This window comes from Nycticebus coucang, chromosome 1 (assembly GCF_027406575.1).
Source record: "Nycticebus coucang isolate mNycCou1 chromosome 1, mNycCou1.pri, whole genome shotgun sequence".
NCBI lineage: Eukaryota > Metazoa > Chordata > Mammalia > Primates > Lorisidae > Nycticebus > Nycticebus coucang.
The window spans coordinates 23,325,267-23,338,808 of record NC_069780.1 but is presented as its reverse complement, the minus strand read 5'-3'; the positions used below and the strand labels follow the sequence as shown (position 1 = coordinate 23,338,808).

Below are 13,542 nucleotides of genomic sequence, written 5' to 3'. Positions count from 1 at the left end.
AAATAAAAACAAAACAGGAGGAATCACACTACCAGACCTCAGACTTTACTACAAATCGATAGTGATCAAAACAGCATGGTATTGGCACAAAAACAGATAAGTAAATATATCTGGAACAGAATAGAGAACCAAGAGATGAATCCAGCTACTTACCGCTATTTGATCTTTGAAAGCCAATTAAAAACAACATTCAGCGGGAAAAAGATTCCCTATTTAACAAATGGTGCTGGGTGAACTGGCTGGAAACCTGCAGAAGACTGAAATTGGACCCACACCTTTCACCATTAACTAAGACAGACTCTCATTGGATTAAAGATTTAAACTTAAGACATGAAACTATAAAAATACTAGAGGAGAATGCAGGGAAAACCCTTGAAGAAATTGGTCTGGGTGAGTATTTCATGAGGAGAACCCCCCGGGCAATTGAAGCAGCTTCAAAAATACACTACTGGGACTTGATCAAACTAAAAAGCTTCTGCACAGCCAAGAAAACAGTAAGTAAAGCAAACAAACAGCCCTCAGAATGGGAGAAGATATTTGCAGGGTATATCTCTGACAAAGGTTTAATAACCAGAATCCACAGAGAACTCAAACGCATCAGCAAGAAAAAAACAAGGGATCCCATCACAGGCTGGGCAAGGGATTTGAAGAGAAACCTCTCTGAAGAACAGGCGCACGGCCTTCAGACATATGAAAAAATGCTCATCATCTTTAATCATCAGAGAAATGCAAATCAAAACTACTTTGAGATAACATCTAACTCCAGTGAGACTAGCCTATATCACAAAATCTCAAGACCAGAGATGTTGGCGTGGATGTGGAGAAAAGGGAACACTTCTGCACTGCTGGTGGGAATGCAAATTAATATGTTCCTTTTGGAAAGATATATGGAGAACACTCTGAGATCTAAAAATAGATCTGCCATTCGATCCTGTAATTCCTCTGCTGGGCATATACCCAGAAGACCAAAAATCACAACGTAACAAAGATATTTGTACCAGAATGTTTATTACAGCCCAATTCATAATTGCTAAGTCATGGAAAAAGCCCAAGTGCCCATCGATCCACGAATGGATTAATAAATTGTGGTATATGTACACCATGGAATATTATTCAGCCTTATAGAAAGATGGAGACTTTACCTCTTTCATGTTTACATGGATGGAGCTGGAACATATTCTTCTCAGTAAAGTATCTCAAGAATGGAAGAAAAAGTACCCAATGTACTCAGCCCTACTATGAAACTAATTTGGGGCTCTCACATGAAAGCTATAACCCAGTTACAATCTAACAATAGGGGGAAGTGGGAAAGAGAGGGGAGGGAGGGGGTGGTGGGGAGAGGGAGGGGGCTCGGTGGGATCATATCTGTGGTGCATCTTACAGGGGTATTTGCGAAACTTGGTAAATGTAGAATGTAAATGTTTTGGCACAGTAACTGAGATAATGCCAGGAAGGTTATGTTAACCATTGTGATGAAAATGTGTCAAATGGTCTATGAAGCGAGTGTATGATGCCCCATGATCATATCAATGTATACAGTTATGATTTAATAAAAAAAAAAAAAATGCTCCTTTTTTTTTTTTTTTACTGCTTTTCGTATCTCCAAGTCTGGTCAATTTACCGGCCCTCACAGCCCCCACAAACTCTCTGTCATTCTACACTTTCTTTGCAGTGCCTTCCAACAGAGCTTGCCTTTTCTCTTATATACTATCCAGCATATACACCTAGATATGAAGCAAGCATTCTTCTCATTACTGTTTCAAATACCACGAGTCATTTGCAATTCTCCCAAGTCCCACATCCTCTGAAGCTCATGTCATTGGACTATACACCACTCACTGTGTACCCTTTTACTGCCCTGTCTCCACCCAACCCTGTTTGCTTCAGCCCCTAACTCACTGCCTTCCTCTTTATCCCACTGCAACAATCTTTCTTGGTGATCTCAATGCTATCATGTTGAATAACTGAATAAACAACCTCATTATTCCATTCTTTGACTTTTTCATTTCAATGATATACTCCCCTATGGCTAAGCCTTAGGCCTGAAATACTTCAACTACACGCTCCCAAATTCATAACTTTTACTACTTCATCAACAAGTACATCTGAAATCTGAATTTTAAGCACTTTTTCCTTTCCCCAATCCAGTGATTCTTACCAATTTTCCACCCTCCATTATCCCCTACCCCAATATTTATACACACCTATCAGCTCTTCCTCTAAAATATAAACCCATCTCTATGGCTTCTCTCCACCTCTATGGGTTAAGCCATTACCATAGCTTGCCTGAACTACAGGAATATTCCTAACAGTCTCCTGTTTCCATTATTTCTTCCTTACAATTAATTTTCCACAGTATTCAGTGATCTTATAAAAATACACATCAGATATTGCCCCCAGAAATTATAATCCTCTTTAATTGGGAGAATCTAAATTCATTAACACAACTTACATGGCAATAAATAGTCCAGCCCCTATTTCTTCATTCAATCTCTTACCAATTTCTTCTTTATTTGCTATGCTCCATTCCTAACAGCTTTCTTTCAGTTTCTTAAACATACCAAGCAGATTCCTGTCTCAGGGCCTTTGTACTTGCTGATTCTTCTACCTGGAGAACACATTTCCTTTGTATCTGTAAGACTGACTCCTTCATGTAGTTGACATTTCAGTTTGAGTATCTTCTTTTTCCTCACCTGGTGTCTAACTACCTTGCTCTCCTTCTCCTTTCACTACATTCATCATTTTGCTCTATGTCATTTCTTTATAAAATGCACTGTAACCTAAAAACTATGTTATTTGTTTCTTCATTGCATGTCTGCTTCACTAGACTATAAGTCTATGACAGCGCCTTGACACTGCTACGAATCAGTACTTAGAACAGTGAGTGGCATTCAGTAATTATGTTATAAACTTTTGTTGGATTATTTATTACATATAATGTATGCTAAACATGGGCAGCGGCCACTGCTAATCTCAAGCCTGAGACTAAGGGAGAAAAATATTCAGGGAAGAAGACACAGCTGTGGATTTAGGTTAAGGAACCAGTCCATATTAGGCGCTAGGATCAACTACTCATATAATGGCCTCTGACTTAAAGACAGCTGAATTTTCCCAATGGTTTCTCAGCTGATTTTCCCGGGATTATCTATATAATTCTCAGGGATTAATGCTGAACACAATAAATTGGGTGGGATTTATTAATATAGAAAAGAACTTACTGTTGCTTGACTTAACCATTTTAGGAGTCGAACAGCTAATTTATATAGGTTTATTATCTTCTCACATTCCTACTTTTTAAAAAATGTTCATTTTTGCCAAATTTATCCCCCAATCCCATGTATTCCAGAAGAGTAAAATGTTTTGATCCAAATTGTACATGGCTATATTAAATTTCATTTTTCTTTTTTTGTTACTAGATTTTATTCATTTTCTTAACCTCTCAAAGTATTTTTTAATATATATATTATGATTATCTGGTTACAGAATATGTATGCTGTATCTTTCTGCTTTAGGATACTAACAAATTTAGGCAGCAACAAGGTTGTAGAGGTCCCATCTAAGTCACTGATCCATCTTTTCAAGTTTAACAATATCCTTTGGTTAAACTCCAACCCATTTTCAATCTAAAAACTTGATATTCATCAACCTCATTTTATTATTAAATTCTAAGAGGTTTTAAGGGCCATTCTTTGATGACTTGTTAAAATTAACATCTCCCTCGGGAGGCAGAGCAAGATGGCGGCCGAGTACCAGCTTCCTTGCATCTGGGCACCGTGAGTCTGGGGAGATAGGACTCCAGGCATCTCTGGCTGGTGGGATCTGCCTATCATCACCCCTGTGAGGATACAGGGAGTCAGCCAGAGACTTCTAGACCCCAAGAGGAGGACTAAAACAGGGGAAAAACGGCAAGTGGTCACGTGTGTTCAGTCGGTCTAAACCTGCCCGCAACTGTAAGTTCAGTACCAGCGAGATTGCAAAACAGAAAGGCCTTACCTGTGAACTGTTTTGGTGTCTTTGGACTTGGCACTCGGTTGAACTGCCTTGGGGAGAGCCTGAGCGGCAGTGCGGAGAACTTTGACCGTTGTCTAGGGCCCCAGTCTGAGCCGCTGAGCCAGACGGAGCTAATAGTGTTTGGCTGTGGGTCACAGGGAGCCACTGTGAGAGAGATCTGCCCCGGCAAGCTCTGCCCTCAGGGTCGCAGAGCTAGAATCGGGTGGGAGCTGGTAACGCAGAGACCAAGTAGCCTAAGGGTGGGGTCTGAGCTGCCTTGCAACCCTAACCCTCAGGGGCAGAGTGAGACCGGTTTTGGCACACTGGGTAAGTGGATAGCCACTTCAGCAGTGATTCCAGCGACACGCACTTTCCTAAGAAAGCTTCTGCTCAGCAAGTTTACAAGTTCAAAGTGCCTTTTAAGTGGGCTGAAGAGAGATTTAGGGTGTCTACCTACTGGGGTTTGAGAAATCAGCAGCCTCCAGTCGTATCAGAACTGTGATTAACATCTCATACCCCAGAAGACCATGTGTTGCCCAGACAATATTCAATAACATATACATACTGCTTTGTTTTTGGTTGTGTGTGTGGTTTTTTTGGGGGGGGTTTGTTTGGGTTTTTTTGTTTATTTTGATGTTGTTGACGTTGTTTTGTTTTTTAATTTCAACCTTTTCCATACAAATCCTTTTTCTTTCTCAATTTTTCTAGTTTAATTATAATTTCTCATTGCTGCCTTTTTCATTAACTAGAACTTCATTTTTGCTAGTGTTTCTACCGCTATTATTTGGTTTTTAACACAATTTTATCCCGTAAAGTTTTCTGTTTGCTTGTTTTGGTTTGATTTATAGCATTTTTGTCTTTCCTCTACTTGGTGGAGGTGGGGTACTGTGTCTGATCAGGTTAGCAAAGAGCTGCTGGCCTCAAGGGAACCACACAATTGGGCACCCCCAGAAGGTGGGGTTTTTTTAAGGTTGTGTCAAAGTACCCTACTATATACCTATATTGCTCTGTCTCCCTCTTTCTGTGCCTCTCTTCCTTTTGTCAATATTCCTTTTAGCCACCCCTCTCCTTTCTCTATTTTTCCTTGTTTTTCTTATCACTCGGTCCTCCTTTCTTTCATCCCTTTTTTGCTCTTCAACCTTCTCACCCTTCTGGTCCTGTAACCCTTAGTCCACAGGCACGAGAACTTAAAGAGCAAGAGGAAGTGAAAGGAAAATTAGGGCAAGGAAACAGATAAAAGAAATCACTCATGAGGAAGAATCAGCAGAAAACTCCAGGCAACATGAAGAACCAGTCCAGAACAACCCCGCCAAGGGACCATGAGGTAGCTACTGCAGAGGATTCCACCTATAAAGAAATGTTAGGAATGACAGAAAGGGAATTTAGAATACACATGTTCAAAACAATGAAAGAAATGTTGGAAACAATGAATGAAACTGCTAATACAGTGGAAAATAACCAAAAGGAAATCCAAAAACAGAATCAAATCAGAGATGAACGATATGAAGAATATAAAAAGGATATAGCAGAGCTGAAGGAACTGTAACAGTCAATTAGGGAACTTAAAGATGCAATGGAAAGTATCAGCAACAGGTTAGACCATGCAGAAGAAAGAATTTCAGAGTTAGAAGACAAAGTTCTTGAGATAACTCAGATAGTAAAAGAGGCTGAAAAGAAAAGAGAGAAAGCAGAACGTTCACTGTCAGAATTATGGGACTTTATGAAGCGTTCCAACATACAAGTTATAGGAATTCCAGAAGGGGAAGAAGAATGCCCCAGACGAATGGAAGCCATACTAGAGAATATTATAAAAGAAAATTTCCCAAATATCACCAAAGATTCTGACACACTGCTTTCAGAGGGCTGTCGGACCCCAGGTCGCCTCAACTCTAACCGAGCTTCTCCAAGTCACATTGTGATGAACCTGTCCAAAGTCAAGACAAAAGAAAAGATTCTTCAAGCTCCCAGGAGTAAGCGCCAGTTGACCTACAGGGGCAAATCCATCAGAGTGACCGCAGACTTCTCTAATGAAACTTTCCAAGCAAGAAGACAATGGTCATCTACCTTTAATCTACTTAAACAGAACAATTTCCAGCCCAGAATTCTGTACCCTGCTAAGCTAAGCTTCAAAATTGACAGAGAAATCAAATCATTTACGGATATACAAACATTGAGGAAATTCGCCACAACAAGACCAGCTCTACAGGAAATACTTCATCCTGTTCTGCACACTGACCACCACAATGGATCAGCAGCAAAGTAAGAACTCAGAAATTAAAGGACAGAACCTAACTTCCACACTGATGCAAAAGATAAAACTAAGCAATGGACTCTCACAAAATAAGACGAATAGAATACTACCACACTTATCAATTATCTCAGTAAATGTTAATGGCTTGAATTCCCCACTGAAGAGACATAGATTGGCTGACTGGATTAAAAAACACAAGCCATCCATTTGCTGTCTGCAAGAAACACACCTGGCTTCAAAAGACAAATTAAAGCTCCGAGTCAAGGGTTGGAAGACAATTTTTCAGGCAAATGGAATTCAGAAGAAAAGAGGAGTTGCGATCTTATTTTCAGATACATGTGGATTTAAAGCAACTAAAGTCAAAAAAGACTATGATGGTCACTTTATATTGGTCAAGGGAAAAATACAAGAAGACATTTCAATTCTAAATATTTATGCACCCAATTTAAATGCTCCCAGATTCTTGAAACAGACATTACTCAGTCTGAGCAATATGATATCTGATAATACCATAATAACAGGGGATTTTAACACTCCTCTTACAGAGCTGGACAGATCTTCTAAACAGAAATTAAACAAGGATATAAGAGATTTAAATGAGACCCTAGAACAACTGTGCTTGATAGACGCATATAGAACACTCCACCCCAAAGATAAAGAATATACATTCTTCTCATCACCCCATGGAACATTCTCCAAAATTGATCATATCCTGGGACACAAAACAAATATCAACAGAATCAAAACAATTGAAATTTTACCTTGTATCTTCTCAGACCATAAGGCACTAAAGGTGCAACTCAACTCTAACAAAAATGCTCAACCCCACCCAAAGGCATGGAAACTAAACAATCTTCTGTTGAATAACAGATGGGTGAAGGAAGAAATAAAACAGGAAATCATTAACTTCCTTGAGCATAACAACAATGAAGACACAAGCTACCAAAACCTGTGGGATACTGCAAAAGCAGTTTTGAGAGGAAAATTCATCGCTTTAGATGCCTACAATCGAAAAACAGAAAGAGAGCACATCAACAATCTCACAAGAGAGCTTATGGAATTGGAAAAAGAAGAACAATCTAAGCCTAAACTCAGTAGAATAAAAGAAATATCCAAAATCAAATCAGAGATCAATGAAATTGAAAACAAAAGAATCATTCAGAAAATTAATGAAACAAGGAGTTGGTTTTTTGAAAAAATTAATAAAATAGATAAACCATTGGCCAGACTAACGAGGAATAGAAAAGTAAAATCTCTAGTAACCTCAATCAGAAATGATAAAGGGGAAATAACTGATCCCACAGAGATACAAGAGATCATCTCTGAATACTACCAGAAACTCTATGCCCAGAAATTTGACAATGTGAAGGAAATGGATCAATATTTGGAATCAAACCCTCTCCCTAGACTCAGCCAGGAAGAAACAGAGCTCCTGAACAGACCAATTTCAAGCACTGAGATCAAAGAAACAATAAAAAATCTTCCAACCAAAAAATGCCCTGGTCCGGATGGCTTCACACTAGAATTCTATGAAACCTTCAAGGAAGAGCTTATTCCTGTACTGCAGAAATTATTCCAAAAAATTGAGGAAGAAGGAATCTTCCCAACACATTCTACGAAGCAAACATCACCCTGATACTAAAACCAGGAAAAGACCCAAACAAAAAGGAGAATTTCAGACCAATCTCACTCATGAATATAGATGCAAAAATTCTCAACAAAATCCTAGCCAATAGATTACAGCTTATCATCAAAAAAGTCATTCATCATGATCAAGTAGGCTTCATCCCAGGGATGCAAGGCTGGTTTAACATACACAAGTCCATAAACGTTATCCACCATATTAACAGAGGCAAAAATAAAGATCACATGATCCTCTCAATAGATGCAGAAAAAGCATTTGATAAAATCCAGCATCCTTTTCTAATTAGAACACTGAAGAATATAGGCATAGGTGGCACATTTCTAAAACTGATTGAAACTATCTATGACAAACCCACAGCCAGTATTTTACTGAATGGAGTAAAACTGAAAGCTTTTCCTCTTAGTACTGGAACCAGACAAGGTTGTCCTCTGTCACCTTTACTATTCAACATAGTGCTGGAAGTTCTAGCCAATACAATTAGGCGAGACAAGGAAATAAAGGGAATCCAAATGGGAGCAGAGGAGGTCAAACTCTCCCTCTTTGCTGACGACATGATCTTATACTTAGAGAACCCAAAAGACTCAACCACAGACTCCTAGAAGTCATCAAAAAATACAGTAATGTTTCAGGATATAAAATCAATGTCCACAAGTCAGTAGCCTTTGTATACACCAATAACAGTCAAGATGAGAAGCTAATTAAGGACACAACTCCCTTCACCATAGTCTCAAAGAAAATGAAATACCTAGGAATATACCTAACGAAGGAGGTGAAGGACCTCTGTAAAGAAAACTATGAAATCCTCAGAAAGGAAATAGCAGAGGATATTAACAAATGGAAGAACATACCACGCTCATGGAAGGGAAGAATCAACATTGTTAAAATGTCTATACTTCCCAAAGCAATCTACCTATTCAATGCCATTCCTATCAAAATACCGACATCGTACTTTCAAGATTTGGAAAAAATGATTCTGCGTTTTGTATGGAACCAGAAAAAAACCCGTATAGCTAAGGCAGTTCTTAGTAATAAAAATAAAGCTGGGGGCATGAGCATACCAGATTTTAGTCTGTACTACAAAGCCATAGTGCTCAAGACAGCATGGTACTGGCACAAAAACAGAGACATAGACACTTGGAATCGAATTGAAAACCAAGAAATGAAACTAACATCTTAGAACTACCTAATCTTCGATAAACCAAACAAGAACATACCTTGGGGGAAAGACTCCCTATTCAATAAATGGTGTTGAGAGAACTTGATGTCTACTGTAAAAGACTGAAACTGGGCCCACACCTTTCCCCACTCACAAAAATTGATTCAAGATGGATAAAGGACTTAAATTTAAGGCATGAAACAATAAAAACCCTCAAAGAAAGCATAGGAAAAACACTGGAAGATATTGGCCTGGGGAAAGACTTCATGAAGAAGACTGCCATGGCAACTGCAACAACAACAAAAATAAACAAATGGGACTTCATTAAACTGAAAAGCTTCTGTACAGCTAAGGAGACAATAACCAAAGCAAAGAGACAACCTACACAATGGGAAAGGATATTTGCATGTTTTCAATCAGACAAAAGCTTGATAACTAGGATCTATAGAGAACTCAAATTAATCCACATGAAAAAAGCCAACAATCCCTTATATCAATGGGCAAGAGACATGAATAGAACTTTCTCTAAAGATGACAGACGAATGGCTAACAAACACATGAAAAAATGTTCATCATCTCTATATATTAGAGAAATGCAAATCAAAACAACCCTGAGATATCATCTAACCCCAGTGAGAATGGCCCACATCACAAAATCTCAAAACTGCAGATGCTGGCGTGGATGTGGAGAGAAGGGAACACTTTTACACTGCTGGTGGGATTGCAAACTAGTACAACCTTTCTGGAAGGAAGTATGGAGAAACCTCAAAGCACTCAAGCTAGACCTCCCATTTGATCCTGCAATCCCATTACTGGGCATCTACCCAGAAGGAAAACAATCCTTTTATCATAAGAACACTTGTACTAGACTGTTTATTGCAGCTCAATTTACAATCGCCAAAATGTGGAAACAGCCTAAATGCCCACCAACCCAGGAATGGATTAACAAGCTGTGGTATATGTACACCATGGAATACTATTCAGCCATTAAAAGAAATGGAGACTTTACATCCTTCGTATTAACCTGGATGGAAGTGGAAGACATTATTCTTAGTAAAGCATCACAAGAATGGAGAAGCATGAATCCTATGTACTCAATTTTGATATGAGGACAATTAATGACAATTAAGGTTATGGGGGTGGGGAGGAAAAGCGGAAAGAGGGACAGAGGGAAGGGGGTGGGGCCGTGGTGTGTGTCACACTTTATGGGGACAAGACATGATTGCAAGAGGGACTTTACCTAACAATTGCAATCAGTGTAACCTGGCTTATTGTACCCTCAATGAATCCCCAATTATTAAAAAAAAAAAATTAACATCTCCCTCAATCTATCTAAAACTTGTTCAGCTGAATGTGATCTGTTTCTTGAGAACTTTTTCTGGGTCTCGGCAGTTCTCCTCTTCTCACTAGTGCTCACTAGCCCACTTGTAGGAATGCCCTCAGAAGGTTTTCTCAGATGACCTCAAGTTCGAATTAGGTTATGGTTTTGAAGAAAATTTTTTTGAAAACCAGTACTGTATTTGCTTCCTCTCACTCTTTTATTTTCTTTCCCATTCTCTGGAATTAAAAAAAAAAATGCAGATAGTGTTACTTAGCAAATCTCATCTGTAAGGTCTCTAGATGTTCTGGGCGTGAAGTCATTGAGAAAAGGAGACAAGAGAGAACCATTTAAAATCACTTTATACCTAGGGCTTCATTTCCCTCTGGGATATAAATCAACCAAACTTTTTCAGTATTTATCTGTGGGCTGGGGTTATTTTTGCTTGCTTGTGTATGTCAGTGAGCACCAGCCTGAACAAGAGTGAGACCCTGGTTCTGCCATAACTAAAGAGCACTCACCAGGTATCGTGGCACACACCTGCAGCCCAGCCACCCAGGAGGCAAAGACAGGAAGGTCACCTGAGCCCTGAAGTGTGAAGTTGCAAGGAACTATGACAACACCACTGCACTCTACCTGGGGTGACAGAGGGAGATTCTGTGTCAATAAAAAAAAATAATCATACCATTATAATAAATGTTCACAGAACAGGAAAGTAGAAAACCTTGGTCTTTTGAAACCTTCGATGACACTGAAATATGTGATAGAAAATTAAGCCTTCCATCATCTTGAAGATTGCTCATTATCATCACTAACTCTTTAAATTGTGACTACTTTTGAAGTAAAAAACTTTACTAAACTGCAGGTGTTTTCTTAAACATTGAGTTTTAGTAAAGATGATAAGTTCGTTTTATTTTCTGGTTTAATTCAATAAAATAACTTTATTGTATAACTTACCTCTCTAAGGGTGAAATGTAAAAACTTTATATAAACAACATCATAAGAGAAAGCTTACTGGTCTGATAAAATACTGCTTCTCAGGAATCTGGAGCATATTCTGTACTAGTAAAGTCAACTTTGTGTATCACAGATACTAATTTTTTATTAAAAGATCTTTATTAGTAGTAATAGTACAGTTTAATTTGATTTAAAAAATGCCCGGGTGTTTCCAGAATGAAACATAGAACTAAACAATTTTTGTGTAAAAATACACAGAGTAGGTAGGAACTATATTCCTTCCTCAATCATTTTAAAGTACTATTCTCACAGGAACTGAAGTGTAGTAATTGCTTATGTTCAATAGATGGCGACCTTTCATGATAATCACCAAACCAGTATTTGCATAAAGCAGATAAGCAGTTAAGTACAAACTGAAAGATCAATTACAAATTGATCTATTTGCCATACACAAAAACTACTTTATCGTACAACCATTTTTTTTGATCTGTGTTATTTTTTCTAGGCTGGCGGACATATTTTGTGGTACTGTGTTAGCCAAGACATTCTATCTAGCTTTTGTTGTTTTTAAATCAGACTGTGTTGTAGAGAAGCGTTGGTGTTCTGTATTTGGAGGCAAGTCTGATTGCTAATTATTACCTCATGAAAGTATGTGCAAATATAAGACTTGGGAATGATTCCTGTTTCCTTTGTATAGCTCACAAAGAATAGTAGTTTTAGGTAATATTATTTAATTAATAAGGTAACGTAACAAGTGAGCAGTATGTTTGGGAGAAACAGCCCTAATAAAGACGTGGGATGGGCTCAGTAAACGGTGTTTCTTCATTAAGCTATTTTATGTGGGTAAATAAGTATCTATGAACTGAAATTTTTATGAAACTTACAGAAGTTTATGTTTTAAAATACTTATGCAGTTTCTACTCTCTAAAGTTTCATTTCTCACCCCCTTCCCTGGGGAGACGGAATCTTGCTCTGTGGCCAAGGCTGGAGAGTGGCACCACTGTAGCTCACTGTAACCTCAAAACTCCTGGAATCATGGGACTGTCCCTCCTCAGCCTCTCAAGTAGCTCAGACTATAGGCATATGACATCAAACCCAGCTAATTTAATTTTTTAAACATTTTTAAAATTTTTTATAGGGACAGGTTGGTCTTAAACCCCTGGCCTCAAGCAATCCTCCTGCTTTGGCCTCCCAAAGTGCTGGGATCAAAGATATGAACCAAGTGCTGTGCTTAAACCTACTATGTTTGTAATGAATGTACAAAAATGACACGTTTCTCCTAAGCATCTTAATTTCTATTCTAACTGTGCCAAAATCCCATCTGATGACCTTCAGCTACAAATTGTGTGGACCTTATTTAGCACTAAAGAATAGTCTGTAAGAGGATATTTTTCCCCCATTAGTAACTGTTCATGCCAAAAATGGTAGGGAATACTAAAACTCTTGCTTTCAAAAATTTTACTCTAGTTGAGTATACACGACATGCAGACAAATACTTGTTATTCTAAGTAGAAAAGAAGCACTAAATAGAGATAACAATGCTTCCAACTGCATCCAAGTCAGTGATTCTATTTAAGAGTAACTTCTTTATAAATGGGTATTATGGGTATTAGTACAGAAAGGCAGGTAGTTGGTATATATTATAGACTGAATTGTGTATCCCCCCCCAAAAAAAAAAAACAATTCACATGTTGAAGTCCTAATCTTTAATGTGATTATCTTTAAGGGAAATAGGTCCCTTAAAGAAGACATTAATGTTAAATGAGGTCATTAAGGGGCAACTCTCATCCTGAAGGATTGGTGTCCTTATAGAAGGAGGCACAGACACCAGAGCTCAGTTTCTTTCAGTGCACAGAGGAAAGGCCATGTGAAGACACAGTGAGAAGGTGGCCATCTCCAAATCTCACCAGAAACCAACTCTGCTGGCAAGAAATAGCCTACAGAACTATGAGGAAATAAATTTCTATTTTACTTTTATTATTTTTAAGACAGAATCTCACTATCACCTTGGCTAGAGTATGGTGGTGTCATCAACCTAAAATCAAGGGCTCAAGTGATCCTCCTGCCTCAGTCTCCCAGGTAGCTAGGACTAAAGGTATATGCCACCAAACCCAGCTTTTTTTTTTTTTTTCTTCTCTTTTTAGTAGAGATGGGGATCTTGCTCTTGTTTAGCCTGGTCTCGAACTCCTATTCTTAAGTGATCCTTTTGCCTCCTCCTCCTAGAA

The 13,542-nt window shown here is 38.4% G+C and overlaps 1 protein-coding gene across 5 annotated transcripts in view; it reads right to left on the bottom strand.

Moving 5' to 3' along the window:
- PDLIM5 (PDZ and LIM domain 5) overlaps positions 1-13,542 on the bottom strand; it is a 225,992-nt gene that overhangs the window by 70,720 nt on the left and 141,730 nt on the right. The gene's annotated exons all lie outside the window — the stretch shown is intronic.